The sequence below is a fragment of the Triticum dicoccoides genome, chromosome 4B, assembly GCF_002162155.2.
Source record: "Triticum dicoccoides isolate Atlit2015 ecotype Zavitan chromosome 4B, WEW_v2.0, whole genome shotgun sequence".
NCBI classification, from domain to species: Eukaryota; Viridiplantae; Streptophyta; class Magnoliopsida; order Poales; family Poaceae; genus Triticum; species Triticum dicoccoides.
This window is the reverse complement of record NC_041387.1, coordinates 665,072,595-665,086,262: the sequence shown is the minus strand read 5'-3', so window position 1 is coordinate 665,086,262 and position 13,668 is coordinate 665,072,595.

Below are 13,668 nucleotides of genomic sequence, written 5' to 3'. Positions count from 1 at the left end.
ATGCGAGTTTTCATGATATTCCCGTAACCGGAGCCCGAGGTTCCCCGAACATTCGGATAGCCCCGGGACCCAAAATTAGTGGGTAATAGCACAGAAAACTGCCAGAATGGACAATAGATGCGAGTCTTGACGAGGTCCTCGTAACCGGACCCCTGGGGTTCCCCAAACGTTCGTATCGCCCCGGGACCCAAAATTAGTGGGTAATAGCACTGAAAACTTGTCAGAATGGACCAAATATGCGAGTTTTGACGAGGTCCCTGTAACCGGACCACGAGGGTTCTCCGAACGTTCGGATCACCCCGGGACCTAAAATTAGTGGGTAATAGCACAGAAAACTGGCTATAAGGGACCAAATCTACGAGTTTTGATGACGTCTCCGTAACTGGACCCTGGGGTTGCCCAAACTTTCGGATCGCCCCGGGACCCAAAATTAGTGGGTAATAGCACAGAAAACTACTAGAATGGACCAAATATGCGAGTTTTGATGAGGTCCTCGTAACCAGACCCCTGGGGTTCCCGAAACGTTTGGATCACCCCGGGACCCAAAATTAGTGGGTAATAGCACAGAAAACTGGTCAGAATGCTCCAAATATGCGGGTTTTCACGAGGTCCCCGTAACCGGATCCCGGAGTTCCTCGAACGTTCGGATCGACCCGGGACCCAAAATTAGTGAGTAATAGCATAGAAAACTGGCCAGAATGGACCAAATATGTGAGTTTTGACGATGTCCCTGTAACCGGACCTCGGGGTTCCCCGAATGTTTGGATCGCCCCGGGACCCAAAATTTGTAGGTAAGCATAGAAAACTGGTCAGAATTGACCAAATCTGCGAGTTTTGACAAGGTCCCCGAAATCGGACTCTGGGGGTTCCCCGAACTTTCGGATCGCCCCGGAACCCAAAATCAGTGAGTAATAGCATAGAAAACTGGTTAGAATGGATCAAATCTGTGAGTTTTGATGATGTCCGTGTAACCGGACCCCGGGGTTCCCCGAACATTCGGATCGCCCCGGGACCTAAAATTAGTGGGTAATAGCACAAAAAACTGGCTATAAGGGACCCAATCTACGAGTTTTGATGACGTGTCCGTAACTGGATCCTGGGGTTGCCCAAACTTTCGGATCGCCCCGGGACCCTAAATTAGTGGGTAATAGCACAGAAAACAACTAGAATGGACCAAATATGCGAGTTTTGATGAGGTCCTCGTAACCGGACCCCTGGGGTTCCCCAAACGTTCAGATCACCCCGGGACCCAAAATTAGTGGGTAATAGCACAGAAAACTGGTCAGAATGCTCCAAATATGCAGGTTTTGACGTGGTCCCCGTAACCATACCCCGGGGTTCCTCGAACGTTAGGATCGCCCCGAGACCTAAAATTAGTGGGTAATAGCACAGAAAACTGGTAAGATTGGACCAAATATGCGAGTTTTGACGACGTCCCTGTAACCAGACCCTTGGGGTTCCCCGAACGTTCTGATCGCCCCGGGAACCAAAATCAGTGAGTAATTGCACAGAAAACTGGTCGGAATGGATCAAATCTGCGAGTTTTGATGATATTCCCGTAACCGGACCCCGAGGTTCCCCGAACATTCGGATCGCCCCGGGACCCAAAATTAGTGGGTAATAGCACAGAAAACTGCCAGAATGGACCAAAGATGCGAGTGTTGACGAGGTCCTCGTAACCGGACCCCTGGGGTTCCGCAAACGTTTGGATCGCCCCGGAACCCAAAATCAGTGAGTAATAGCGAGTTTTGATGATGTCTGTGTAACCGGACCCCGGGGTTCCCCGAACATTCGGATCGCCCCGGGACCTAAAATTAGTGGGTAATAGCACATAAAACTGGCTATAAGGGACCAAATCTACGAGTCTTGATGGCGTCCCCGTAACCGGACCCCAACGTTCCCCAAACATTCGGATCGCCCCGGGACCCAAAATTAGTGGGTAATAGCACAGAAAACTGCCTGAATGGACCAAATATGTGAGTTTTGAAGAGGTCCTCGTAACCGGACCCCTGGGGTCCCCCATACGTTCAGATCGCCCTAGGACCCAAAATTATTGGGTAATAGCGTAGAAAACTGGTCAGAATGGACCAAATCTGCGAGTTTTTACGAGGTACCCGTAACCGGACCCCGGGGGTTCCCCGAACGTTCGGATCGCCCCGGGACCCAAAATCAGTGAGTAATAGCTCAAAAAACTGGTCAGAGTGGACCAAAACTGCGAGTTTTGACGAGTTCCCCGTAACCAGACCCTGGGGGTTCCCCGAACGTTCGGATCACCCCGGGACCCAAAATCAGTGAGTAATAGCATAGAAAACTGGCCAGAATGGACGAAATATGCGAGTTTTGACGACGTCCCCGTAACCGGACCCCGGGTTTCCTCGAACGTTCGGATCGCCCCTGGACCCAAAATCAGTGAGTAATAGCATAGAAAACTGGTCAGAATGGACCAAATATGCGTGTTTTGATGACGTCCCCGTAACCGGACGCTTGGGGTTCCCCGAACATTCGGATCGGCCCGGGACCCAAAATTAGTGGGTAATAGCACAAAAAACTGCCAGAATGGACCATAGATGCGAGTTTTGACGAGGTCCTCGTAACCGGACCCCTGGGGTTCCTCAAACATTCGGATCGCCCCGGGAGCCACAATTAGTGGGTAATAGCACTGAAAACTGGTCAGAATGGACGAAAATATGCGAGTTTTGACAAGGTGCCCGTAACCGGACCACGAGGGTTCTCCGAACGTTCAGATCGCCCCGGGACCTAAAATTAGTGGGTAATAGCACAGAAAACTGGCTATAAGGGACCAAATCTACGAGTTTTGATGACGTCCTTGGTCACATTGCGCACATGATGATGTCCTACCGAGTGGGCCCAGAGATACCTCTCCGCTTACATGGAGTGACAAATCCCAGTCTCGATTTGTGCCAACCCAACAGACACTTTCGAAGATACCTGTAATGCACCTTTATAGCCACCCAGTTACGTTGTGACGTTTGGTACACCCAAAGCACTCCTACGGTATCCGGGAGTTTCACAATCTCACGGTCTAAGGAAAAGATACTTGACATTAGAAAAGCTCTAGCAAACGAACTACACGATCTTTGTGTTATGCTTAGGATTGGGTCTTGTCCATCACATCATTCTCCTAATGATGTGATCCCGTTATCAACGACATCCAATGTCCATAGCCAGGAAACCATGACTATCTGTTGATCACAACGAGCTAGTCAACTAGAGGCTCACTAGGGACATATTGTGGTCTATGTATTCACACGTGTATTACGATTTCCGGATAATACAGTTATAGCATGAATAAAAGACAATTATCATGAACAAGGAAATATAATAATAACTAATTTATTATTGCCTCTAGGGCATATTTCCAACAGTCTCCCACTTGCACTAGAGTCAATAATCTAGCTCACATCGATATGTGATTAACACTAAAGGTCACATCCCCATGTGACTAACACCCAAAGAGTTTACTAGAGTCAATAATCTAGTTCACATTTACCATGTGATTAACACTCGATGAGTTCTGGGTTTGATCATGTTATGCTTGTGAGAGAGGTTATAGTCAATGGGTCTGAACCTTTTAGATCCGTGTGTGCTTTACAAATCTCTATGTCATCTCCTAGATGCAGCTACCACGCTCTATTTGGAGCTATTCCAAATAACTGTTCCACTTGGAGCTATTCTAAATTGTTGCTCCATCATACGTATCCGGTATCTCTACTCAGAGCTATCCGGATAGGTGTTAAGCTTGCATCGACGTAACCCTTTACGACGAACTCTTTTACCACCTCCATAATCGAGAAAATTCCTTAGTCCACTAGTTACTAAGGATAACTTTGACCGCTGTCCTGTGATCCATTCTTGGATCACTCTTGTACCCCTTGACTGACTCATGGCAAGGCATACTTCAGGTGCGGTACACAGCATAGCATACTGTAGAGAGCCTATGATAAAAGCATAGGGGACGACCTTCGTCCTTCCTCTTTCTTCTGCCGTGGTCGAGCTTTAAGTCTTAACTTCATACCTTACAACTCAGGCAAGAATTCCTTCTTTGACTGATCCATCTTGAACACCTTCAAGATTATGTCAAGGTACGTGCTCATTTAAAAGTATTATTAAGCATTTTGATCTATCTTATAAATCTTGATGCTCAATGTTCAAGTAGCTTGATCCAGGTTTTCTATTGAAAACACCTTTCAAATAACCCTATATGCTTTCTAGAAATTCTACATCATTTCTGATCAACAATATGTCAAGAACATATACTCATCAGAAATTCTATAGTGCTCCCACTCACTTCTTTGGAAATACAAGTTTCTCATAAACTTTGTACAAACCCAAAATCTTTGATCATCTCATCAAAGTGTACATTCCAACTCCGAGATGCTTACTCTAGTCCTTAGAAGGATCGCTGGAGCTAGCATACCTTTTAGCATCCTTAGGATTGACAAAACTTTTCTGATTGTATCACATACAACCTTTCCTTACAAAAACTGGTAAGGAAACTTGTCTTGACATCCATCTGCCAGATTTCATAAATGCAGCCAATGCTAACATGATTCCGACGGACTTTAAGCATCGCTACGGATGAGAAAATCTCATCGTAGTCAACTCCTTGAACTTGTGAAAAATTCTTCGCCACAAGTCGAGCTTCATGGACGGTGACATTACCGTCCACGTCCGTCTTCTTCTTAAAGATCCATTTATCTCAATGGCTTGCCGATCATCGGGCAAGTCCACCAAAGTCCATGCTTTGTTCTGATACATGGATCCTATCTCAGACTTTATGGCTTCTAACCATTTGTCGGAATTTGGGCCCACCATCGCTTCTCCATAGCTCGTAGGTTCATTGTTGTCTAGCAACATGACCTTCAAGACAGGATTACTGTACCACTCTGAAGTAGTACGTATCCATGTCACCCTACAAGGTACGGTAGTGACTTGATCCGAAACTTCATGATCACTATCATAAGCTTCTACTTCAATTGGTGTAGGTGCCACAGGAACAACTTCATGTGCCCTGCTACACACTTGTTGAAGTGATGGTTCAATAACCTCATCAAGTCTCCACCATCCTCCCACTCAACTCTTTCGAGAGAAATCTTTCCTCGAGAAAGGACCCGATTCAAGAAACAATCCATATTGCTTTCGGATCTGAATTAGGAGGTATACCCAACTGTTTTGGGTGTCCTATGAAGATGCATTTTATCCGCTTTGGGTTCGAGCTTATCAATCCTGAAACTTTTTCACATAAGCATCGCAGCCCCAAACCTTTAAGAAACGACAACTTAGGTTTCTCTAAACCATAGTTCATACGGTGTCATCTCAACGGAATTACGTGGTGCCCTATTTAAAGTGAATGTGGTTGTCTCTAATGCCTAACCCATGAATGACAGTGGCAATTCGATAAGAGACATCATGGTACCCACCATATCCAATAGAGTGCAACTATGATGTTCGGACACACCATCACACTATGGTGTTCCAGGCGGTATTTATTGCAAAACAATTTCCACAATGTCTTAATTGTGTGCCAAAACTCGTAACTCAGATATTCATCTCTATGATCATATCATAGACATTTTATCCTCCTGTCACAATGATCTTCTACTTCACTCTGAAATTACTTGAACCATTCAATAATTCAGACTTGTGTTTCATCAAGTAAATATTCTCAACAACTACTCGAATCATCTGTGAAGTAAGAACATAACGATATCCACTACATGCCTCAGCACTTATTGGATTGCATACATCAAAATGTATTTCTTCCCACAAGTTGCTTTCTAGTTCCATTTTACTGAAATCGAGGATTTCAGTCATCTTGCCCATGTGGTATGATTTGCATGTCTCAAGTGATTCAAGATCAAGTGAGTTCAAACGGTCCATTCGCATGGAGTTTCTTCATGCATATACACCAATAGACATGGTTCGCATGTCTCAAACTTTTCAAAAACGTGTGAGTCCAAAGATCCATCAACATGGAGCTTCTTCATGCGTTTTACACCAATATGACTTACATGGCAGTGCCACAAGTAAGTGGTACTATCATTACTATCTTATATCTTTTGGAATGAAAATGTGTATCACTACGATCGAGATTCAATAAACCATTCAGGTTCAATACTAATCTTGATGGTAGAGGGAGCGTGCGATGTTTGATCACATCAAACTTGGAAACACTTCCAACATATATCGTTAGCTCACCTTTAGCTAGTCTCCGTTTATTCCGTAGCCTTTTATTTCGAGTTACTAACACTTAGCAACCGAACCGGTATCTTAATACCCTGGTGCTACTAGGAGTACTAGTAAAGTACACATTAACATAATGTATATCCAATATACTTATATCGACTTTGCCAGCCTTCTCATCTACCAAGTATCTAGGGTAATTCTGCTCCAGTGGTTGTTCCCCTTATTACAGAAGCACTTAGTCTCGGGTTTGGGTTCAACCTTGGGTTTCTTCACTAGAGCAGCAGCTGAATTGCCGTTTCATGAAGTATCCCTTCTTGAAACTAGTGGTTTCACCAACCATCAACAATTGATGCTCCTTCTTGATTTCTACTTTCGTGGCGTCAAACATCGCGAATATCTCAAGGATCATCATATATGTCCCTGATATATCATAGTTCATCACGAAGCTCTAGCAGCTTGGTGGTAATGACTTCGGAGAACCATCACTATTTCATCTGGAAGATCAACTCCCACTCGATTCAAGCGATTGTTGTACTCAGACAATCTGAGCACAAGCACAACAATTGAGCTTTTCTCCTTAGTCTGCAGGCTAAGAAAATCGTCGGAGGTCTTATACCTCTTGACGTGGGCACGAGCCTGAAATCCCAATTTCAGCCCTCGAAACATCTCATATGTTCCGCGATGTTTCGAAAACGTCTTTGGTGCCTCAACTCTAAACCGTTTAACTGAACTATCACGTAGTTATCAAAACGTGTATGTCCGATGTTCACAACATCCACAGACGAGGTTTGGGGTTCAGCACACTGAGCGATGCATTAAGGACATAAGCTTTCTACTGTCCGCATAATCGCTACTATCAACTTTCAACTATATTTTCTCTAGGAACATAACTAAACAGTAGAACTAAAGCGCGAGCTACGACATAATTTGCAAAGAGTCTTTTGACTATGTTCAAGATAATTAAGTTCATCTTATGAACTCCCACTTAGATAGACATCCCTCTGGTCATCTAAGTGATTACATGATCCGAGTCAACTAGGCCATGTCCGATCATCACGTGAGACGGACTAGCCAACATCGGTGAACATCTTCATGTTGATCGTATCTACTATACGACTCATGCTCGACCTTTCGGTCTCCGTGTTCCGAGGCCATGTCTGTACATGCTAGGCTCGTCAAGTTAACCCTAAGTGTTTTCGCGTGTGTAAATCTGTCTTACACCCGTTGTATGTGAACGTAAGAATCCATCACACCCGATCATCACGTGGTGCTTAGAAGCGACGAACTGTAGCAACGGTGCACAGTTAGGGGAGAACACTTCTTGAAATTTGTGTAAGGGATCATCTTATTTACTACCGTCGTCCTAAGTAAACAAGATGCATAAACATAATAAACATCACATGCAATTATATAGTAGTGACATGATATGGCCAATATCATATAGCTCCATTGATCTCCATCTTCGGGGCTCCATGATCATCATCGTTACCGGCATGACACCATGATCTCCATCATCATGATCTCCATCATCGTGTCTCCATGAAGTCGTCTCGCCAACTTATTACTTCTACTACTATGGCTACCGGTTAGCAATAAAGTAAAGTAATTACATGGCGTTGTTCAATGACACGCAGGTCATACAATAAATAAAGACAACTCCTAAGGCTCCTGCCGGTTGTCGTACTCATCGACATGCAAGTCGTGAATCCTATTACAAGAACATGATCAATCTCGTACATCACATATCATTCATCACATTCTTGTTGGCCATATCACATCACATAGCATACCCTGCAAAAACAAGTTAGACGTCCTCTAATTGTTGTTGCATGTTTTACGTGGCTGCTATGGGTTTCTAGCAAGAACGTTTCTTACCTACGCAACACCACAACGTGATATGCCAATTGCTATTTACCCTTCATAAGGACCCTTTTCATCGAATCCGTTCCGACTAAAGTGGGAGAGACTGGCACGCGCTAGCCACCTTATGCACCAAGTGCATGTCAATCGGTGGAACCTGTCTCACGTAAGAGTACTTGTAAGGTCGGTCCGGGCCGCTTCATCCCACAATACCGTCGAAACAAGATTGGACTAGTAACGGTAAGCATATTGAACAAAATCAACGCCCACAACTACTTTGTGTTCTACTCGTGCAAAGAATCTACGCAATAGACCTAGCTCATGATGCCACTGTTGGGGAACGTAGCAGAAATTCAAAATTTTCCTACGTGTCACCAAGATCTATCTATGGAGAGACCAGCAACGAGTAGAAAGAGAATGCATCTACATACCCTTGTAGATCGCTAAGCGGAAGCGTTCAAGAGAACGGGGTTGAAGGAGTCGTACTCGTCGTGATCCAAATCACCGGAGATCCTAGTGCCGAACGGACGGCACCTCCGCGTTCAACACACGTACGGCCCGGTGACGTCTCCCATGCCTTGATCCAGCAAGGAGAGAGGGAGAGGTTGAGGAAGACTCCGTCCAGCAGCAGCACAACGGCGTGGTGGTGGTGGAGGAGCGTGGCAATCCTGCAGGGCTTCGCCAAGCACCGCGAGAGAGGAGGAGCACTTGGGAGAGGGAGGGCTGCGCCAGGGGCAAGGGTGAAGCTCCCATGCGCCTCCCCACTATATATAGGGGTGGAGGGGGCTGGTTTCTTTCCCTCCAAGTCCATTGGGGCGTTGGCAAAGGTGGGAGGAAAGAAATCCCATCATTTCCTTCCCCACCGATTGCTATCCCCCCTTTTTAGGGATCTTGATCTTATCCCTTTGGGATATGATCTTATTCCTTCTAAGGGGGGATCTTGGTGCGCCTTGACCAGGGGTGTGGGGCCTTTCCCCACTACCCACGTTCATGTGGGTCCCCCCATGCAGGTGGGCCCCACTCCGGAACCTTCTAGAACCTTCCCGGTACAATACCGAAAAATCCTGAACATTTTCCAGTGGCCAAAATAGGACTTCCCATATATAAATCTTTACCTCCGGACCATTCCGGAACTCCTCGTGACGTCCGGGATCTCATCCGGGACTCCGAACAACATTCGGTAACCACATACAAACTTCCTTTATAACCCTAGCGTCATCGAACCTTAAGTGTGTAGACCCTACGGGTTCGGGAGACATGCAGACATGACCGAGACGTTCTCCGGTCAATAACCAACAGCGGGATCTGGATACCCATGATGGCTCCCACATGTTCCACGATGATCTCATCGGATGAACCACGATGTCAAGGACTTAATCAATCCCGTATACAATTCCCTTTGTCTAGCGGTATTGTACTTGCCCGAGATTCGATCGTTGGTATCCTTATACCTTGTTCAATCTCGTTACCGGCAAGTCTCTTTACTCGTTCCGTAACACATCATCCCGTGATCAACTCCTTGGTCACATTGCGCATATGATGATGTCCTACCGAGTGGGCCCAGAGATACCTCTCCGCTTACACGGAGTGACAAATCCCAGTCTCGATTCGTGCCAACCCAATAGACACTTTCGGAGATACTTGTAATGCACCTTTATAGCCACCCAGTTACGTTGTGACGTTTGGTACACCCAAAGCACTCCTACGGTATCCGGGAGTTGCACAATCTCACGGTCTAAGGAAAAGATACTTGACATTAGAAAAGCTCTAGCAAACGAACTACACGATCTTTGTGCTATGCTTAGGATTGGGTCTTGTCCATCACATCATTCTCCTAATGATGTGATCCCGTTATCAACGACATCCAATGTCCATAGCCAGGAAACCATGACTATCTGTTGATCACAACGAGCTAGTCAACTAGAGGCTCACTAGGGACATATTGTGGTCTATGTATTCACACGTGTATTACGATTTCCGGATAATACAGTTATAGCATGAATAAAAGACAATTATCATGAACAAGGAAATATAATAATAACTAATTTATTATTGCCTCTAGGGCATATTTCCAACACCCAAAACGTTCGGATCACCCCGGGACCCAAAATTAGTGAGTAATAGCACAAAAAACTGGTCAGAATGCTCCAAATATGAAGGTTTTGACGAGGTCCCCGTAACCGGACCCCGAGGGTTCCCCGAACATTCGGATCGCCTCGGGACCCAAAATTAGTGGGTAATAGCACAGAAAACTGGCCAGAATGGACCAAATATGCGAGTTTTGATAATGTCCCGGTAACTGGAACCCGGGGTTCCCCAAACGTTCTGATCGCCTTGAGACCCAAAATTAGTGGGTAATAGCACAGTAAACTGCCAGAATGGACCAAATATGCGAGTTTTGACGAGGTCCTCGTAACCAGACCCCTGGGGTTCCCAAAACGTTCGGATCACCCCGGGACCCAAAATTAGTGGGTAATAGCACAGAAAATTGGTCAGAATGCTCCAAATATGAAGGTTTGGACGAGGTCCCCGTAACCATACCCCGGGGTTCCTCGAACGTTAGGATCGACCCGGGACCCAAAATTTGTAGGTAATAGCATAGAAAACTGGTCAGAATTGACCAAATCTGTGAGTTTTGACGAGGTCCCCGTAATCCGACTCTGGGGGTTCCCCGAACGTTCGGATCGCCCCGGAACCCAAAATCAGTGAGTAATAGCATAGAAAACTGGTTAGAATGGATCAAATCTGCGAGTTTTGATGTTGTCCCCGTAACCGGACCCCGAGGTTCCCCAAATGTTCGGATCGCCCCGGGACCCAAAATTATTGGGTAATAGCACAGAAAACTACCAGAATGGACCAAATATGTGAGTTTTGATGAGGTCCTCGTAACCGGACCCCTGGGGTTCCCCAAACGTTCAGATCGCCCCAGGATCCAAAATTAGTAGGTAATAGCGCAGAAAACTGGTCAGAATGGACCAAATATGCGAGTTTTTACGAGGTACCCGTAATCGGACCCCGGGGGTTCCCCGAACGTTCGGATCGCCCCGGGACCCGAAAACAGTGAGTAATAGCTCAAAAAACTGGTCAGAATGGACCAAATCTGCGAGTTTGGACGACGTCCCCGTAACCGGACCCTGGGGTTCCTCGAACGTTCAGATCGCCCCGGGACCCAAATTCAGTGGGTAATAGCACAGAAAACTGGTAAGATTGGACCAAATATGTGAGTTTTGACGACATCCCCATAACCAGACCCCGGGCTTCCTCGGACGTTCGGATCGCCCCGGGACCCAAAATCAGTGGGTAATAGCACAGAAAACTGGTAAGATTGGACCAAATATGCGAGTTTTGACGACGTCCCCATAATCGGACCCCGGGGTTCCTCGGACGTTCGGATCGCCCCGGGACCCAAAATCAGTGAGTAATAGCATAGAAAACTGGCCAGAATGGAGGAAATATGCGAGTTTTGACGACGTCCCCATAACCGGACCCCGGGGTTCCTCGAACGTTCGGATCGCCCCAGGACCCAAAATCAGTGAGTAATAGCATAGAAAACTGGCCAGAATGGACGAAATATGCGAGTTTTGACGACGTCCCCGTAACCGGACCACGGGGTTCCTCGAACGTTCGGATCGCCCCTGGACCCAAAATCAGTGAGTAATAGCTCAAAAAACTGGTCAGAATGGACCAAAACTGTGAGTTTTGACGAGGTCCCCGTAACCGGACCTCGGGGTTGCCCAAACATTCGGATCGCCCCGAGACCCACAGAAAACTACCAGAATGGACCAAATATGTGAGTATTGACGAGGTCCTCGTAACCGGACCCCTGGGGTTCCCCAAACGTTCGAATCGCATCGGGACCCAAAATTAGTGGGTAATAGCACAGAAAACTGGTCAGAATGGACCAAATATGCGAGTTTTGACGAGGTCCCCGTAACCGGACCCCGAGGGTTCCTCGACTGTTCGGATCGCCCCGGGACCCAAAATTAGTGGGTAATAGCACAAAAAACTGGCTATAAGGGACCAAATCTACGAGTTTTGATGACGTCTCCGTAACCGAACCCCAGGGTTGCCCAAATGTTTGGATCGCCTCGGGACCCAAAATTAGTGGGTAATAGCACAGAAAACTGCCAGAATGGACCAAATATGCAAGTTTTGACGACGTCCCCGTAACCGGACCCCGGGGTTCCTCGAACGTTCGGATCGCCCCAGGACCCAAAATCAATGAGTAATAGCATAGAAAACTGGCCAGAATGGACCAAATATGCGAGTTTTGACAACGTCCCTGTAACCGGACCTCGGGGTTCCCCGAACATTCGGATCGCCCCGGGACCCAAAATTAGTAGGTAATAGCATAGAAAACTGGTCAGAAATGACCAAATCTGCGAGTTCTGACGAGGTCCCCGTAATCGGACTCTCGGGGTTCCCCGAACGTTCGGTTCGTCCCGGGACCCAAAATCGGTGAGTAATAGCACAGAAAACAGGTCAGAATGGACCAAATCTGCGAGTTTTAATGATGTCCCTGTAACCGGACCGCGGGGTTCCCCGAACATTCGCATCGCCCCGGGACCTAAAATTAGTGGGTAATAGCACAGGAAACTGGCTATAAGGGATCAAATCTACGAGTTTTGATGATGTCCCCGTAACCGGACCCCGGGGTTCCCCAAACGTTCGGATCGCCCCGGGACCCAAAATTAGTGGGTAATTGCGCAGAAAACTGGACAGAATGGACCAAATATGCGAGTTTTTATGAGGTCCCCGTAATCGGACCCCGGGGGTTCCCCGAACGTTCGGATCGCCCCGGGACCCAAAATCAGTGAGTAATAGCTCAAAAAACTGGTTAGAATGGACCAAAACTGCGAGTTTTGACGAGGTCCTCGTAACCAGACCCTTGGGGTTCCCCAAACATTCAGATCGCCCCGGGACCCAAAATCAATGAGTAATAGCATGAAAACTGGCCAGAATGGACCAAATATGCGAGTTTTGACGACGTCCCCGTAACCGGACCTCCGGGGTTCCCCGAACGTTTGGCTCCCCCCTGGACTCAAAATCAGTGAGTAATAGCTCAGAAAACTGGTTAGAATGGACCAAATCTGCGAGTTTTGACGAGGTCGTCGTAACTGGACCCTTGGGGTTCCCCGAACGTTCGAATTGCCCCGAGACCCAAAATCAGTGAGTAATAGCACAGAAAACTGGTCAGAATGGATCAAATCTCCGAGTTTTGATGATATTCCCGTAACCGGACCCCGAGGTTCCCCGAACATTCGGATCGCCCCGGGACCTAAAATTAGTGGGTAATAGCGCAGAAACCTAGCTATAAAGGATCAAATCTACGAGTTTTGATGACATCCCCGTAACTAGACCCCGGGGTTCCCCAAACGTTCGGATTGCCCCGGGACCCAAAATTAGTGGGTAATAGCACAGAAAACTGCCAGAAAGGACCGAAGATGCGAGTTTTGACGAGGTCCTCGTAACCGGACCCCTGGGGTTCCCCAAACGTTCGGATCGCCCCGGGACCCAAAATTAGTGGGTAATATCACAAAAAACTGGTCAGAGTGGACCAAATATGCGAGTTTTGGCGAGGTCCCCGTAACAGGACCCCGA